The 19,237-nt window shown below is 36.0% G+C and overlaps 1 pseudogene; it reads right to left on the bottom strand.

The window, feature by feature from the left end:
• Window positions 1-12,881: 12,881 nt before the first annotated feature.
• On the bottom strand, window positions 12,882-14,426 carry LOC146906240 (uncharacterized; annotated as a pseudogene).
• Window positions 14,427-19,237: the final 4,811 nt, after the last annotated feature.

Here is a 19,237-nt window from a genome sequence, read left to right as displayed (position 1 = left end):
TGGCCTATGATAAACAGACCATTTTCCTCTCTTTTTAGTTTATGGAATAATATTTTCAAGGCTTTTAGTATCCTCTTTACCGAATACTGAACTACATATGGGGCACAACATTACCTCAAAGTTCTTAAATCTATAATAATTGAGGCAATCTATTAACTCTTCTTCAGCTGTGGGATAAGCTGCTTTTGCCTTCTCATCGAGCTTGATCTCTAGAGTGGTTTTGTCAGTATCTTTCCGATTTCCAGAAAATTCTACCATCTGACATACAACAACATCACTTTCTACTGTTGGAACAAAATGTGTTTAATATTACCACCTTTAAGTTTTGATGATAACAAGGTATTAAAATGTCAATTGGATATGCTAATATTTGTTCAAGTGTGCAGCACCATAGTCAAAAATTATAAGTCAAAGTATAGGTTCAGAAAGAACAAATGAGAGCAATGGAATTTACAAAAAGGAATCTTGTGTTGCAAGATTCAAGACAAAATCTGAAGATAAAGAGCGTCTGAAGACCACCAGAAGCTGACTACCAGAAGCTGACGTCATCAGAGAGTCTAAAGACTGGAAGTTGTAGTTAGTTAAAAGTTGTTATTCTAAATGCATATGATTGCAGAAGGAATGGAAGCCTGGAGCAACGACTATTTCAGAGGAATTAGAAGGCATTGGATGTTTATCCACTGTAGAGCACAAGAAAAGGACATAGTATAGATGTACAACCACTACTCCACTCCTCATGTCTACAGTAGTACAAAGATAACAACAGTGACTACGCTGGTTATTCTATTTTCATGGAATGAATTTAAAATCATTCCTTCATAGGACAATAACCAAATCAAGCAACTGATTATTGGTGATTATCAAGCTTCAACAACGACTCTTTTGATGTGCTCGCAATCAACAACGTCTCTTTCACACCTCTATATATACCAGTGAAGACTTGAAGATTCTAAGAGACTCATAACAATTTTACAAGTGCCAAAACTCTGCTGAAATTGTTTTCACATCAAAATTCACTTAGAATTTCTTAAAACTTTCATATGTTAGAAATTCTAAAGTCTTAAAGAGTATGTATCTGATTTGTATTGTAAACATCACTGATTGTATATCAAGTGTTCAACCTCCAACATTTTCTTTGTTATTGGGTTTGTTTAGAAGTCTGTTGCTTTTGTGCTTGAGCATAGGAAGTCTCCTGCTTTTGTGCTTGAGCATAGAAAACCTCTTGCTTTTGTGCTTGAGTAGTTTGAAGCCGCTTGCTTTTGTGCTTGAGTAATTGTAATCAAATATTGATTTTAGTGAACCCTCCAGATTGTGGAAGGAACCTGTATAATTGCTTTGTGTCTTTCTCTTCTCTCTATGTCTTTACTTCATCCGTTGCATAAGACTCTGAAGTTTGTTCAAGACTCTGAACTCTATCAGACTCTAAACGCTGGACTTAGTTTTAAAAAAGAATAAAAATCTAACACAATTCAACCTCCCCTTCTTGTGTTTTTTTCACCTTTAGTTGGTATCAAGAGCCTTGGTTCTGTTGTCTTAGAACTTAACAATGTAACAAAAAAAAATCTGAGAAAAACATGTCAACTGGTGAAGCATCTAGTTATGTTGGTGCTGCCATACAGTATGATTATGGTAATTCTGATGATAAGAAATCTGACTCCAACAAAGCTCCAAGGTATAATGGAGATCCTGATACTTTCTCTTGGTGGGAAACCAAAACGTATAGTTTCAATATGGGTCTAGATGATGAGCTTTGGGATGTTCTTGAAGATGGTGTTGGTAACTTGGCCTTAGATGAATAAGGAGCTGTTATTGATAGAAAGAAGCACACTGCTGCTCAAAAGAAGCTGTACAAGAAACATCAAAAGATCAGAGGGAATCTTGTTGCTGCTTTGCCTCACACAGAGTATCTAAAGATGAGTGAAAATCTACTGCTAAAGCAATGTTTGCTTCACTGTGTGCAAACTATGAAGGTAACAAGATGGTCAGAGAAGCAAAAGCTACTATGCTTGTTCATCAGTATGAGTAGTTCAAGACGAAAGATGATGAAAGCATTGAGGCAATGTACTCAAGGTTTCAGACTCTAGTCTCTGGACTTCAGATACTGAAGAAAAGTTATGTAGCTTCTAATCATGTGAACAAGATTCTAAGAAGCTTGCCCACTAGATGGAGACCTAAATTACTTCTATTGAGGAATCTAAAGATTTAAACACTCTAAGTGTTGAAGATCTTATAAGCTCTCTCAAGTTTCATGAGATTAGTCTTAATGAGCATGAATCTGCTAAGAAGCCAAAGCCTATTGCACTAAAGTCTAAAGGGAAACATTCTCAAGCCGTCAAAGCAAATGAGTCTGAAGAAGAGTCCTCTGCTAGAGATTCTGATGAAGACCCTGTTGTTGTCAAGAAAATGGCTATGTTTTCCAACAAACTTCAGTATTTGGCTAGGACGAACAAGAAGTTCTTGAGCAGAAGCAGTGGTTACAAAGGCTTAAAGAAAGAAGATCAAAAAGGTTGGTTCAACTGTAAGAAGCCTGGACATTTCATTGCTGATTGTCCTGATCTTCAGAAAGAGAAATTGAAGGGGAAGTCCAAGAAAAAGAACTTTTAAATCCAACAAGTTCAGAAGACAGATCAAGCAGAGTCTGATGGCCATCTGGGAAGATTTGGATAGTGAGTCAGGGTCTGATAAGGATGATGCTGGAGAAGAAGCAAATGTAGGTGTGGGGTTAGTGACTACAGTTGCTTCAGAAGTTGAACCTGATACAGACTCTAAGGATTAAAATGAGGTATATTCTAAAATTCCCAGAGAAGAACTTATTGAGTCTCTTAAAGAACTCCTTACACAATTTGAACACAGAACCAATGAGTTGAAAGATTTAAAAGATAAATATGTTGATTTAATGAAACAACAAGAAAAAACTCTATTGGATCTGAAGGAATCTGAGGAAGGACTTAGAGGTTTTGTTCATTTGTAGAACTTATGAAGACAAACTCAAGTTTCTTTGTCATAAGCTATAAGAAAAGTGTGAAGGGAAACCTTTAAGCAAACAAGAGATTGCTCTTGAAGATTTCATTATGTCAGGCATTGATAGAAGTAAGGTTGCTTATATGATTTACAGCATATACAAGAACAATGGTAAAGGGATTGTATTCTCAGAAGGGAAACCTAATGGAATCAATCTTAAATCATGTTGTGGATGTATTAAGGAAGGATTGAAGCCTTTTTTTCTTGCTGCCATAGGGTCGACCTGTAAACAAGGTAAACCCAATGGGAACCAAAAACGGGAGGGTGCCTAAAGGTGTTGAGTTTGAGATTGTAATCTAGTCAGAACCTGAAGCTTCTAGCTCTAAGACTGTGAATGTTTTAAAGTCAAAGAACTCTAAGTCTAAGGTTATGATTAACTCTGAATCCAAGACTCCAAAGATTCAGATTCTGAAGAGACCATATTCTAAATCTCAAGTTCTGAAGGACTCAGATTCTGATGTCTTAAAGCCTAAGCTTCAGAGGAAGAAAACAATTGTTGGTGTATGGGATTCAAAACCAAAAGGTGCTAAATCTAAGGTCTTGAATGAACATAAGACACCTAACTTCAAGCACAAGGCACAAAAGAAGAAGAGTAAAACCTTCAGTACTAACCCAAAAGGACCCATACAGATATGAGTACCTAAGTCTGAAATTCTTGATGCTGCAGATATGCCTAAGAGTAAAGGAGGATCACAAGCCATGGTACCTGGACAGTGGCTGCTCATGACACATGACAGGAGAAAGGCCTATGTTCCTAACCCTAACAATGAAAGAGCAAGGAACTGTGGGATTTGGAGGAAACCAGAATGGCAAGATCATTGGTACATGAACTATTGGTAACTCTTCTATCTCTATTAATAATGCGTGGTTAGTAGATGGTCTTAGACATAACCTGCTTAGCATTAGTCAGTTTTGTGATAGTGGTTATGATGTGATGTTTGATAAGACCAACTGCACAATAATCAACAAAGATGATAAGTCCATAGTGTTTAAGGGAAGAGGAATATTAATGTCAATAAAATTAATTTTTCTGAATTGGTTGATTAGAAGGTAGTTTGTCTTCTATCAGTGAATGATAAGAAATGGTTATGGCACAAAAGGCTGGGATATGCTAACTGGAGATTAATCTCTAAGCTTAGTAAGTAACAACTGGTCAGAGGCTTACCAGACATTGACTATCATTCAGATGCACTTTGTGGTGCATGCCAGAAAGGAAAAATTATTAAATCATCTTTCAAATCTAAAGGCATTGGTTCAACCTCCAGACCCTTAGAACTATTCCATATTAATTTATTTGGACCAGTTAGCACTGCATCTATTTATGGATGTAGATATGGATTAGTCATTGTTGATGATTATAGAAGATGGACTTGGGTTAAATTCCTTAGAACTAAAGATGATGCATATGATGTGTTTAGTAATTTATGCACTCAAATACAGTCTAAAAAGGAAATGAAAATTTTAAAAGTTAGAAGTGATCATGGTGGAGAATTCGAAAATGAGCCATTTGAATCTTTTTGTGAAAAATATGGAATTGTCCATGAATTCTCTTCTCTTAGAACTCCACAACAAAATGGGGTTGTAGAGAGAAAGAATAGATCTTTACAAGAAATGGCTAGAACCATGATTCATGAAAATAATTTGGCTAAACATTTCTGAACAGAAGCAGTAAACACAACATGTTATGTTCAAAATCGAATCTATATCAGACCTTTATTAAACAAGACAGCATGTGAAATCTTTAAAGGAAGAAGACATAATATCTCGTACTTTCATCAATTTGGATGTACATGTTACATTATAAATATTAAAGTCTACCTAAATTAATTTGATGCCAAAGCTCAAAGAGGAATCTTTCTAGGTTATTCTGAAAGGTCAAAGGCATACAGAGTGTATAATTCAGAAACACAATGTGTTGAAGAATCAATGCACATCAAATTTGATGACAATGAGCCTGGAAGTGAAATTCCAGATCTAGTTGAAAGTTTTGTAGATATACAGGTGTTTGAAGATACTTCAGAACCTGACCAGACTCAAGAGTCTGATGAAAGTCTAGAAGCTGAACCCACTCCATACACTCATAATGAAGAAGCTTATGATGAAGCTCGAGATGGTTCTCAGCAATCTACTCAATCCAAGAATACCTTCAAGTACAAGTCTTCACATCTAGAGGATCTTATCATTGGATACAAAGAGAGTCTCAGAAGAACAAGATCACATTTCAGACTAGAAGAGTCTATGTTGGATGGATACTAGCTATGCAAGAAGAGCTCAATCAATTCCAGAGAAATGATGTGTGGAATCTGGTACCCAAACCTGAGCATAAGAACATTATTGGAACAAAATGGGTGTTCAGAAACAAGCATAATGAACAGGGTGAAGTAGTCAGAAACAAAGTTAGACTTGTTGCACAAGGATACAGTCAACATGAAGACATTGATTATACTAAAGCATTTGCTCAAGTTGCAAGATTGGAAGCAATCAGGTTACTTCTATCCTATGAAGTTAATCATGGCATTATATTATATCAGATGGATATTAAGAGTGCATTTCTCAATGGAGTGATCTCTGAAGAACTGTATGTCAAACAACCTCCTGGTTTTGAGGATCTGAAGTATCATGACCATGAATATAAACTAAAGAAATCACTATATGGTCTAAAACAAGCTCCCAGAGCTTAGTATGATAGACTCAGTAATTACTTGATCGAAAATGATTTTAAAAGAGGTCAGGTTGACACAACACTATTTGGAAAGACTCTTGAGAAAGACATTCTTGTTGTGCAAATTTATGTTGATGATATAATATTTGGTTCTACTAATGCTTCTCTTTGCAAAGAATTCTCTAAGTTAATGCAAAATGAATTTGAAATGAGCATGATGGTGTTTGCTTGTGTTTTCGCCAAACTATGGGGTAGTTCTGATTATTACAAGCAGGACCAAACTAGAGATCTCAGGAGCATGTTGTGCAAAGGTTTTGAACGAAAAAAAGGGTTTGAAAAAGAGCCACAAGATGCACTCAGGTTACTTAGAGAGTAGGACGAGTTTGTAAAGAAAAGGCACAGTCTCTCGACAGGTTTGATTTACAAACAAAAAGCAATACAATTTAAAAAGAAAAGATAAAGGCTTTAAGCACGTAAATTTAAAGGAAAAGTAAAATGCAATGCATTAAAATAAAAGTGGTCTACAAATCAGTTTACATACATTTTGTATAACTCCTTTTCCTACACGCCAGTAGTTTGAGTGTTATAGAATTCCATAAATGATTTGCGACCCATTTTCCGGCTTGGAAACACTTATTTATACTAAAAAACCTAATTGGCGAACCACTAACCCCATGATCATCACTTCCTCCATCTTGGATAACTGCTTGCCCCAAGTTTCCACTAAAGGAAACTGTCTTTATGCTTGAAATCATGCTTTCCCGCCTTGAATGCTTGAATTCGACGTGAATACTCTTTCAGCCTTGCTTTGTCGAAACTCTGACTATACGCTTTATGCTTGATGTCTCGTTGAAACTCCCCAATTGAAATGAGAAAGCCCTTCGATTTCTGCAAAGTTAAAGGTCAAACAAATGTTTACCATATTAAATGAGCCTGTCAAAATTACAGGCTAACAGATGGGAGAATTGAAGTTCTTTCTTGGAATTCAAATCAACCAATGCAAAGTTGGAGTGTATGTTCATCAATCGAGATATACTAAGGAGCTTTTGGAGAAGTTCAAGCTTGAAGACTGTAAAGAGATAAACACACCAATGCTTCCAACCTGCACCTTAAGCAAAGAAGATACTGGATTAAAGGTTGATCAGAAACTGTTTAGAGGTATGATAGGTTTTTTGTTATATCTCACTGCATCTAGACCTGATATTTAATTCAGTGTATGCTCGTGTGCAAGATTTCAGTTAGATCCTAGAGAATCTCATTTAATAAATGTTAAGAGAATCTTTAGATATCTGAAAGGAAAAACTAATCTTGGACTCCTTTATAGGAAATCCTTAGATTATAAGTTGGTTGGATTCTGTGATGCTGATTATGCTGGTGACAGGATTGAAAAAATATCAACCAGTGAAAACTGTCAGTTTCTTGGTCAGAATCTGATATCCTGGGAAAAAGACATGCAACTATTGCTTTGTCAACATCAAAATCAGAATAATCTTAGCTGTAAGTTGTTGTACACAACTACTTTGGATGAAACATCAGTTAGAGGATTATCAGATTAATGAAAACATTATTCCCATTTATTGTGATAATACTACTGCTATTTGTTTGTCAAAGAATCCAATATTACATTCAAGAGGCAAGCATATTGAGATCAAGCATCATTTTATAAGAGACTATGTTCAAAAAGGTTTCTTGGATATACAATTCATTGACACTGAACATCAATGGGATGATATATTCACTAAACCTTTAACTGTTGAAAGATTTGATTTTATAAAGAAAAATTTGAACATGCACTTTGTATCTGATTAATGCTTGCCTCTGAATGGGAATTCATAATCTGACGTTCAGAAGCTAAATTCCATCAGACTCTCTTAACTGAGACTCTGATGAAAACAAGCTTCTGAAGACGTCAGCATCTGAACTCTAGAGTTTGGACTCCTTGCTTCTGATAGCTATGTTAGTGGAAACGTTGGAAGTTACTTTTTGGTAACACCTGTCCCACTAATGTAACAGTTATTCTGGGACCCTCTGACGTGGGTTATTTGTATTTGTATTGGGAAAATCTTATACGGCCAAGCCAAGAACAGTGAACTTGAGAGAGGATGACCTTGTTGTTCAAGTTGAATGCCCTATTGATTTTGTAGCTTTGGTAAGACACGGCGTAGATGTTTCAAACTACGTACTAACGCAAGGTTTTGAAGGATATTTTGGTATGCTGAATGGTCCTACATATGAAAATCTGGTTAAAGATTTTTGGGTTAAAGCAGAAGTATATGACAAAAAAGATGCTAAGTTGGAGGAGTTTCAAAAGATTGAAGAGGACGAGACTCTGAAAGGGAAGACAAGAGAACATATGGGTTTTCCAGAGTTCACAAGAACAGAGATACATTCTGCAGTAATGGGGATTCCAATCACCATTATAGAGGAGATTATTGCTAGAGCTGCCAGATGCTCTAATGAAGGAAAATTTCAGTGGAATTTGTGGAAGAAAAGCTCTTGGGTGCAGACTATTGCTGAGGTACTTCACAAAAACAGACCAACTGATAAGTACTGTGATATGTAGAAGGAGCATATAGTCCTTCAGAAGTTGATGATTGAATGATTTCTTCAGAAGGGAGGTGGAATTGACAATATGTCAATAAAACAAAGAGTCTTCCTCTATTTTCTGATTATGTTTGAAAAGATCAACTTGCCAAGATACATATTTCATCATAAGATTTGGGCTCTCAAGGAAAGCCAGAAGAATCATAGAAGGCAAATACCCTATAGAAGATTACTATCAGAGATTTTTTTATCAAGGAGGACTACTCAGTATCTTAAAGAAGAATGGAATAGTCTCTGATGATGATTTGGGAACTGTCACTGGAAGGATCATAGATGGAAGAACTCTCAAATACATGAAGATTGTGAAAAAAGTGGTTGTAATGGAGGATGATATGAAGGAATCTCAAATTGTATCTGATTTAATGGAAGATTTCCCCTATATCTAAAGAAGACAACCTAGAGGTTCTGGCTGCTTATGTTGTTAGTCATTTTGAAAGAACTGGAGATGTAATCAATTACAACTCAATCCCACCTACCATTAGTGGTGTGCCTCTGAAAGTTGCCAAGAACAGGAAGTTAAAGAAGGCTGTTGGAGAATCTGAACCAAAGCCTAAGAAGCAAAAGAAGGGCAAGAAAGCTTCCAATCTGGTTATAAATGAACATGCTCTACTAGCAATTCAAGAGGTGGTTGCTGACTTAGGACCAGTTGAGGTTCTGAGTACAAGAACCAGAGGTGGTTCCTCAGAAGCTACTGCTTCTCAACCAAAGCCCAAAGTTCAGGAGAAGGGTAAGAAGCAGGTAAGAAAGTTGAAGGTGTCAAGGTATACAGAGGAAGAGGATACTCAAGTTGAAAAAGCCTCTGCACTGTCAACAAGAATGGAAAGAAGAAAGAAGGTTGTTGCTGAAACATCTTCAGAACCTCAGACAGTTGCTCAAATTGTTGCTACTGAGAGTCTGCAAGATCAAGGAACCAAACAAGCTCAAGAATCTACTCTGATTGAACAAGCCAAAGGAGTAGAAAGAGAAGTAGGAATTCCACTTGATTGTTTGGTGAAGAAAACTGCTGTTGAGGATGCTCAAAAGGTAGTAGAGTTTACAGAAGCTATTCAAAGCACAGCTGCTAATGAAGTTGGTGATTTACTGAAGGCTACAATGCAAGTAAGAGGGAACAAGCAAGTTCAGAAGTTGTGGCGTCAGAAGCTCGAATTGGATGTAATAGTTCTTTTCATGATATCTCTAATAATACAATAAATCTAGACCTTCCTTCTCCTACACACACCTCATCCAATCTAGATGACATACCCTTGAATAGAATCTACACAAATCTAGATAAAGACTTAGCCCCCTCACCATCCACCAAAACCACTAAAAAGCCAGATGATGTTGATGAATCTGAGAAACCATCCATAGATGAAAGAATTTGTTCTTTGGTTCAGAAGAGGATTGACATATGTCAGAACTTGCCTGCTGATCACTGGTTTCAACTTGCTTTTGTGAAGCCACTTCAAACTATGCTTCCTGATGAGAAGTTTGAAGGTGAATCAGTGAAAACAACTTCAAATAACACGAAATCATCTCATTCTAAACCAACTACCCTAGAGTCACCACACACTATTAGGAAACTTGAAGATCACTTAGGTGGTGAACTCCCTGAAACTCCAAAGAAAGCCTCTGAGACATCACCTGATATAGCAGTTTCAGAAGACCAACATCACCATCAACCTAACCTACAAATGGCCTCTGAAACTTGTACTGAATTAATCATACGCCCTGATTTCAAGCCAGACTCTCCACTCCAATCCATTCTTGAAACAACATCTACTAACCAAACAACCTCTGATACTAGTACATCCGTATCAGAAGATCTAAACTTTGTTGTTGAACCTATCAGTGTAGCAAAACCCGAGAACTCATTGAAAGCTACACTTGATACTTTAGCCAACAAACCTTCCAATTTATAGCATGTTCTATAACCAATCACTTAATATTTATCGGGTTCTGTCAGTCAAGCATCTATTGACTCAAAGATATCTCATCAGCCAGAATGGACTGTATGTTCAGATTCTGATGAAGATATGACTGAAATCAATGTTAACAATAACACAAGACAAGACACACCTTCAACCTCTACAAATTTACCAATCCCAGACCAATCATCAACTTCTCAACCTCAAACCTTCAATGTCTCACCCCCTCCTACCCTTTTACTAGACTCTATTGTGTTACAAGAGGTATGTGAGAACATCTTTAAGGATCTGAAGAAGCTGGTTAAAGCAAGAAATGATCCAGTGCATACAGAAAGCTATGAAGAGAAATGGATTGCACTGAGACAAATGGTGGATAAAGTCTTGTGTGAAATGCAAAGACTTTCTGTTGAAGCTCAAAATCAGTCTCTCAACAACTGGTTCAAGCAAGTGATCAGAAGCATGGAAGAAGTGGAAATCAGAAGACATAAGCTTTATTTATCAAACTCTTCATTCTTCCTGGATGCCTCTTCTCTTATTACTTCTGCAGTCAAAGAGGATTTGAACACTTCATGGTTAACTCAAGTTAAAGTCAAAGCTGATATTCCAATTCTTGAGAAGCTAAAGGAAGATCCTAAGCAAACTAAGAAGATTCAGAAGCTAGAGCAAGAATTTTTTGAGCAGAAGATGCTAGATGAAAAGATGAAGACACAAATGGCAGAAATGAAGGAAGAGCATAAAGCTAGAGAAGAAGCCCAAGCTAGAAGATCAGATGCTTTAGGGGGAAACCTTAAAGAAACAGTCAGAAGACATGAAGGCAATGATGAAGGAAATGATGGAAATGATGAAGAATTAAACCCAAACTTAGATTGCACTCATTATTACTTGTGTTTATGTCATTTCTTATGTTTCCTATGTTTATGCTTTTGTTACTTGTTCCTCATCTTATTTGCTCTGATACATTGTTAACGTACTCTGATACTTTAAATATTTTGGTTATTATACATTGTTTTAACCATGCTCTGATGTGTATTTAAAAATATCTCATGTTTTTCTTACTTCTATTTTTGGTCTATTTTTTTCTTTTTTGTTGATGACAAAAGGGGGAGTAAATATAATATACATTTAGGCTCTGAGCCCCACTAATTTAACTTAAAATTAAATTAGGAGAACCTGCTTCTCTTCTCTTAGTCTTTAATTTTATGTGAGAATATTTCTGAGTGACATTTTTAAGTTTAAAATGAATTTAATTAACTTGGATAGAATTCAAGGGGAGCTTACAAACCTCACCTTAAGAACTATCAGACTCAGGGGGAGCTTGCAAACCTCATACCCTAATGTCAACTTGTTAATTAGATTAACAACAATTGACCTTTAATACTAGTGTTTGTCATCATCCAAAAAGGGGAGATTATTGGAAGAAATTGTGTTTAGAATTACCACTTTTAAGTTTTGATGATAACAAGGTATTAAAATGTCACTTGGATATGCTAATATTGGTTCAAGTGTGCAGGACCATAGTCAAAAATTATAAGTCAAAGTATAGGTTTTGAAAGAACAAATGAGAGCAATGGAATTTACAAAAAGGAAGTTTGTTTTGGAAGATTCAAGACAAAGTCTGAAGACAGAGAGCGTCTGAAGACCACGAGAAGCTGACTACCAGAAGTTGGTGTCATCAGAGAGTCTGAAGAGCATCAGAAGCTGAAGTTCATCAGAGTCTGAAGACTAGAAGCTGGAGTTAGTTAAAAGTTGTTATTCTAAATGCATATGATTGCAGAAGGAATGGAATCCCGGAGCAACGACTATTTCAGAGGAATTAGAAGGCATTGTATGCTTATCCACTAAAGAGCGCAGGAAAAAGACATAGTACAAATGTACAACCACTACTCCACTCCTCATGTCTGCAGTGGTACAAAGATAACAGCTATGACTAAGCTGATTATTCTCTATTCATGGAATGAATTTGAAATTGTTCCTTCATAAGACAATAACTAAATCAAGCAACAAATAATTGGTGATTATCAAGCTTCAACAATGACTCTTTTGATGTGCTGGCAATCAACGACGTCTCTTTCACACCTCTATATATAGGAGTGAAGACTTGAAGATTGTAAGAGACTCACAACAATTTTACAAGTGCCAAAACTCTGCTGAAATAGTTTTCACATCAAAGTTCACTTAGAATTTCTTAACAACTTTCATATCTTAGAAATTCTAAAGTCTTAAAGAGTTTGTATCTGATTTGTATTGTGAACGCCACTGATTGTATATCAACTGATTAACCTCAAACATTTTCTTTGTAATTGTGTTTGTTTAGAAGTCTCTTGCTTTTGTGCTTGAGCATAGGAAGTCTCTTGCGTGTGTGCTTGAGCATAGGAAACCTCTTGCTTTTGTGCTTGAGTAGTTTGAAGTCTCCTGCTTTTGTGCTTGAGCAATTGTAATCAGATATTAATTTTAGTGAACTCTCCTTGGAAATGCAAGGGGGACAGGACTACTTCCGGATTGTGGAAGGAACCTGTATAATTGTTTTGTGTCTTTCTTTTCCCTATATCTCTTTAATTTATCTATTTCATAAGACTCTGAAATTTGTTAAAGACTCTGAAAACTATCAGACTCTGAACACTGGACTTAGTTTTAAAAGAAAAAGCTAACACAATTCAACCCCCTTCTTGTTTTTTTCTCACCTTCATCTACTTCGACAGATAGTTTTTAACGGCATCTGCAATGACCTCCACTACGTTGTAGCTTGCAACTTCTGTGTACATCGTGTCGACTTCTTTTAATAGATCACCATCTACTTGCATATGGGGTTTTGCTTTATCTCCAAACCTCAGCCTGCCTTCATTTAAACCTCTTTGCACTAAGTCCCTGAAAAGCACACAATGTGAAGTCTCGTGAACCAAAAAATTGTGATATTTACAATACCCTCTCTTTTTACGTTGTGCTAGTATTGGGATTTTTAAACTATTAGGTACCACCACTTGACCGTCAACAACTAAGAGATAAAAAATCTCACCGCATTTGGTTACATCGAACGTGGAATTTTGGGGAGCGTATCTATCATTTTATGTTTCAACAGGATTCTTCCCATCGGATGGCCTTAATACTTTACATGTATAAGGAGGCCCTGGTTTTAGTTCATCAAAGTTTATTTCGCCGTCTTCGACATCTTCATAGGCTATGTCGAATTCTTGGTCGCTTTCATTTGTATCTACATAAGCAACCTTTTCTCTTCTGACCTTGTGAGTTCTAGATTTTTCAGACTTTAGTCATTCGAATTGTCAAACTCTATCGGCCAGTTGGGTCATATCTCTCAAGTATTGATTGTCTAATTTCATCCTAATGGAATAATCTAGGCCACCAGCGGCCATCTCGACTAACTCACGTTCATTCACTTTAGTGAAACATCTTGCCTTTAACAACCTGAATCTATTCAAATAATCTTCGACAGACTCAGTTGATTGTCTTTTCACACTTGCTAACTCCTTTAAACTTATCCTAGATTGGCCCATGTAAAATTGTTCATGAAATAACCTCTCTAGTTGAGTCAATGTTTGAAAAGATTGTGGTGCAAGCGTAGTAAACCATGTAAAGGCATTCTTTGTTAGAGAATTTGGAAAAAACTTTAATCTCAAATTCTCATTGTTTGCAATATCTCCAGCTTTTGTTAAATAACGTGTTTTGTGTTTGACAGTAGATTCGCTGGTATCACCAGCAAAAGTTGTGAACTTAGGAATTTTATAACTCCTAGGAAGTTCAGTTTGTAGAACATATTCTGATAAAGGAGATACACAATTTGGTCTATGTAAACCTACGTTTAGACCATTTTGAGCCATGATATTTTTAACCAAAGTGGCTATATTATTTTATGCTCTGAAATTCTGTTGTTGGTCATTTCTAACAACTTCGTCTGCATCATGATTTCTACCTACCAAAATCACCTTTGGTTGTGCTTGTACTATTGGTCCGACTGGTTAAGGTTAAGGTACAGGTTGTTTTCTTTGAACTATCGGTTCCACAATTTGCACAAGTCTAGTACTTTGGGCTTGAGAAATATTTTGGATCTTAGGGATCTATTGATAGACAGTTTGTGGAGGGGTGAAGAAATATGCTATTCTCACCATTTGAGTGGCTAATAATTGGTAACCCTGATTCGTGGTCTGAATTAAAGGGTTAAACACCGTACAAATTTGTTGTGTCAACAAATTAACCATCTCATGATTGCTCTCATCCATTTGTTGCCTAAACAACTTCATAGACTCTATAGTTAAGGCTGGTAGAGCGCTTCTGCCAAAAATGCTAGAGCTTGAAGGACTATGTGAATTAAACGGTGTGAATGGATTTTAATGTTCTGTAAATGCAGGAATATTATGAAAATTTGCCATCATTGAAGTTGGCATACCGTATGGTTGATCCCTATAAGAGATTTGCGTATTTATGACCCTAGGAGAAGTAGGGACACTTGTAGACACGGGTACACCAGCAGTAAATGGTGACACGAAGGTCCCCATTTTCGGTCGTGTCATCTGGGCGGTTACAGTCGGAGCGATTGTGGGAGCGGCTACTCCCATTTCCGTTGAAATCGACATGGCCATGGTTGCCCCCAAGGCTGTTGGTACACTTGCATCCATTGCAGGGATGGATGTTTCTGTAACGTGTGCTTGTGAAGAGGATTGCAATGATTGTGATGACATAGAAACATCAGTATTGGAGGATTTAGTCATTTTATTCAAAGCTTTACCACTTCGCAAATGCATGCGCAAAGATGCAAATTTTCTTTAGGAACAGTTTTACTGAAAACAATTGTTAATTTTTCAGAAAGACCGTTTCCACAAGAAAGGTTTTTTTTTTAAAAAAAAAAACAAGTTTTCTTAGAAAAAGTTTTGAAATTTTTTGGAATATTATGGCAATCTCTTCCAAGGGTTTTTGATTGAAAATGCACAATGAGATTTATCCCAAAGGTTTTGAAAAAGATTTTTGAAAACTACAATGAAAATTTCTTTCCAAGGTTTTGAAAGAGACTACAATGGAAATTTCTTTCCAAGCTTTTAAAAATTACAATGGAGGTTATTTTCCAAGGTTTTCAAAACAATTTTTGAAAAAGATGCACAAACAAGGTCCCACTGTGCGTGCCAATTTGTTTACTGGTGTTTTTGGTAAACAAATATCGACTGGTTTTGATTATAACAAGAAGGACCAAACCAGAGATCCTAGAAACATGTTGTGCATTTTGTTGTTGCGCATTCATCAAGTTCGTAGGTTGGTTAACGAACGGGACGAGACCGTGTGGCGTCTTTCGATAGGTTTTTAAAACATTAAGTTTAAATTGCAGAAACTTAGAGTAAAGAAAAAGTGCAAATGCAAGTGCATTAAAAATAAAGGTGGTTCGACAAATGGTTTACATACATTCTTTGTGACTCTTTTCTCTTGCGCCGGTACTTCAAGTGTTTTTAGAATTCTGTATAGGCGATTTTTCGACCCGTTTTCCCTATGCAAAACTATTATTTATACATAGGGAATAAGTGGAAAGAAACTAATCCCACGATCAGTACTCCTTCCATGTAGCAACCACTTGTCTCTCACGTTCTCCCTTTAGGAAATAGCTTCTCCTTTGAAATTTGAATCTTTCCTGCTCCAAAGGCAGTTGCTTGACTTCGACGGCTTCGCTTCTTGCTCCGTATTTTGTCAAACTTCCGTGCTTCGAAACTCTTCACGCTAAGTCCAACATTTCGTCGAACTCCTCTGATTGAGGAAAAAACTTCAACTCCTGCAAGATTAAAAGTCAACTATTGTTGACCACATTAAATGAGGTTGCTGAAAATACCAGTTAACAATAACAAAGTTCGGTGCAATGTCACCTACATCTGAGGGCATCCATGCGAATAAAGAAAATCCACTATAATAGTTTTGGTTCGTAGACTTATATGATCAAACCTTGATCAATGCCTTGACACCTAAACACTACCCGTGAATTTCTATCTAAGACTCCCCCTAGATATGAGATCCCATCTCACTTTCTCTCAATCACACAACCAGTGATTTCAACAATGATTACAATCAAATAGGAGACACTCCAATAAATAAAACCTACTCTTGCTAGAAGCATTGGAGTGGTTTACAAATAAAACACAACTAAACAGTCGAGCTTAAGGCATCAAGGTGATAGAGGCTCACAAATAAAAAGGACAGACACAAACCCTAAATTACTCTTTTCTCAAATGACGGCACATAGTTTGTGTCTTCCTTTATATAGCCAATGTATGCATGGGCTTGATCTTCACAGGCTAAACAATCTGCAAACTAAACGAATATTCAGTCTTCACAATCTTCTAGGAGCAAATATATTCTTTCCTAAAATGTTTAGGACATTAGCATTACAAACATGCCAAAGTACAAACCGGCATAAGCTGCTTCTAGAAACACACACCTCTTGGAGCACAAATTACGTGAATCATATCTTCAATCAAATGTTCAGTGATCTCACGCAAAAACAGAATCTTTCAAGAATGCGAAACAAAGCACTTCACCTTATGCTAAGATGTAGTACTTACAAGTCTTGAACATTTGGTCTAACATCTTGCTAGAACTTCTTGTTTTAACAACATGCAGCCAACACAATATAAAAATTGTGAGTCTTGGAGGAGGGCGTGGAACCTTTCTCGATAATTTTTATTGTTGTTGGGAGTTTATTTTGTGTCAATGTTCTGATTCTGTAACAACAATGATTGAGGTTTCTTTTTACTTTTTCAGACTTTGGTCTTCGATTCATGTTTGAATTCAATTTATTTCTTAAGATGATGTGCCTATGTTTTGAAATTATTTCCTTTGCACTATTTTAATTAAATTGAAGTATTTTTGGATGAAAAGAATGTGTGACACCCTTGTATGTTTTAAATAATAATTGTCTTTTTAATTTAAAAAAAATACTAGTTGAGGTTAGGGTGTTCAAGGGGACCCGTAATCCTCCAACTCCTCCACTTTTCACTCACCACTAACTCTTTCAACTCACCCGCTACTCATACGACCAACTCTATAAATAGAGGTTTGAGGCATTTACAGAGGGAGGAGAATCACTACACATATGACATCTAATTTGGTACATCATCGACAAGATCTCTGCTGTTATACTCATCGTAGGTACATGTAGAAGTAGTGATGATAATAATAATAATAATAATAATAATGATAATGATGATGATCATAATAATAATAATAATAATAATAATAACAACAACAACAACAACAACAACAACAACAACAATAATAATAATAATAATAGAAAGTAAGTGGCATTAGGGATGTCAATGGGTATCCATAGGTACGGGTATCATGATATACGTCATCGCCCTGTTGGATAAATATGGTACCCGTTCCAGTCCCCGTAGCCATGCAGGTATCTCTAAATGGTTAATCCACGAGTATTTAGATACCCACATATATTGGTGGGTACCCATGAATTTTTTATTTTTGATTTTTTTTTTGCACAGAAAAAAATACTTTTTTAATTATTAACAAACTTCAACTTTTAAAGATCCACACATAACATATTCCACTCAAATTTCATAATCCATACCATTATCAACCAAAAATCATGATTCTTACGTAATCCATACAAATTCTTAAAGTAAAATAAAAGGATAAAAACATCCAAAATCCAAATAAACATCCAAAAAGCATAAAAACCTCCAAATAAAAGTTAGAAAAGACTAAAATCCAAATTAATATTCAAAATTTCATATGCATTGCAAGTTTCAATAACTTAACTTCCCACTTCCAGAAAAAGCATAAAATCCTCCAAATAAAAATCCAAATAAATCGACATAAAAAAAAAGAGGGTAATTAGTTCGATAATTGATTGATATTATAAACAAAAGTTTGGTATAATATATAATACCAATTTATTAGAAAGTCCTAATTTATTAACTTAATTTTGAGACACCAAACTCTTATATATATATATATATATATATATATATATATATATATATATATATATATATATATATATATATATATAGACACACACGGATATTTTAGTAATTTACTTAGTTTATTAACGGGTATGGATACCCGCGGGCACGAGTGTCATCAAATCCGTGTATGTGTCCATAACGTAACGGGCAGTTAAATACCTATTTATTATATCTGCGGGTATCCGTTTAGCTACCCGCCCCGTGTCCATGACGGATGGTGGGCATGGATTTTTTCCACCCCTAAGTGGCATGTTTTCCCACAAAAGAAAAAACAAGGGACACGTGGATAATACAATTTACATGTTTTATATATGGATAGGAGTTGAAAGAATCGAGAATTTTTTTTTCCTGACCCAGTTTCCCAAATTAATTCCACAACTGACCCCCTATGAGAATTAATGACAAAAATGACCCACTTTCAATTTTTTAATTTTTTTTTGTCCTGTAGCGGTCATTCCCGCCAGATGAAATGGCGGTAACGGCAGATTTTGACACGTGTCCGTTCACAGCCGTTTTTTTGTTTGTCCTGTAGTGCATTCAGAAAATTGAGAAAAAATTTAAATTCTGCTCCCAGCAGGAGTCGAACCGCACGCGTATAGGTACACAACAGACTAAATTCTGCTCCCAGCAAAAAATTTAAATTCTGCTCCCAGCAGAAAATTGAGAAAAAATTTAAATTCTGCTCCCAGCAGGAGTCGAACCGCACGCGTATAGGTACACAACAGACTAAATTCTGCTCCCAGCAAAAAATTTAAATTCTGCTCCCAGCAGGAGTCGAACCGCGCGCGTATAGGTACACAACAGACAGCTTTTCCACTAAGCCAGTGGACAATTGTTGATATATCTTGCGTCCAATAGTATATGTATCAACTTTAAAAACAGTTTCACAAAACATATATAGAACATTTGATTTTTTACTTTGTTTTTTTTTTAATGTATGTCTTATAAAAAATATATAGAACATTTGATAATTTTAATTGGATTCTAGATGAAGCCGTATTAGTCGGATAATTTTAATTGGAGATTTTTCACCAATAAATTATATATTTTTTCGCTCTTGGATAATTTTTTTC

Source organism: Medicago sativa, chromosome 7 (assembly GCF_051527215.1).
Source record: "Medicago sativa cultivar Bolivia chromosome 7, Bolivia_mono, whole genome shotgun sequence".
Taxonomy (NCBI): Eukaryota; Viridiplantae; Streptophyta; class Magnoliopsida; order Fabales; family Fabaceae; genus Medicago; species Medicago sativa.
The sequence above is the reverse complement of the archived record's forward strand: the minus strand, read 5'-3'. Positions and strand labels throughout refer to the sequence as shown.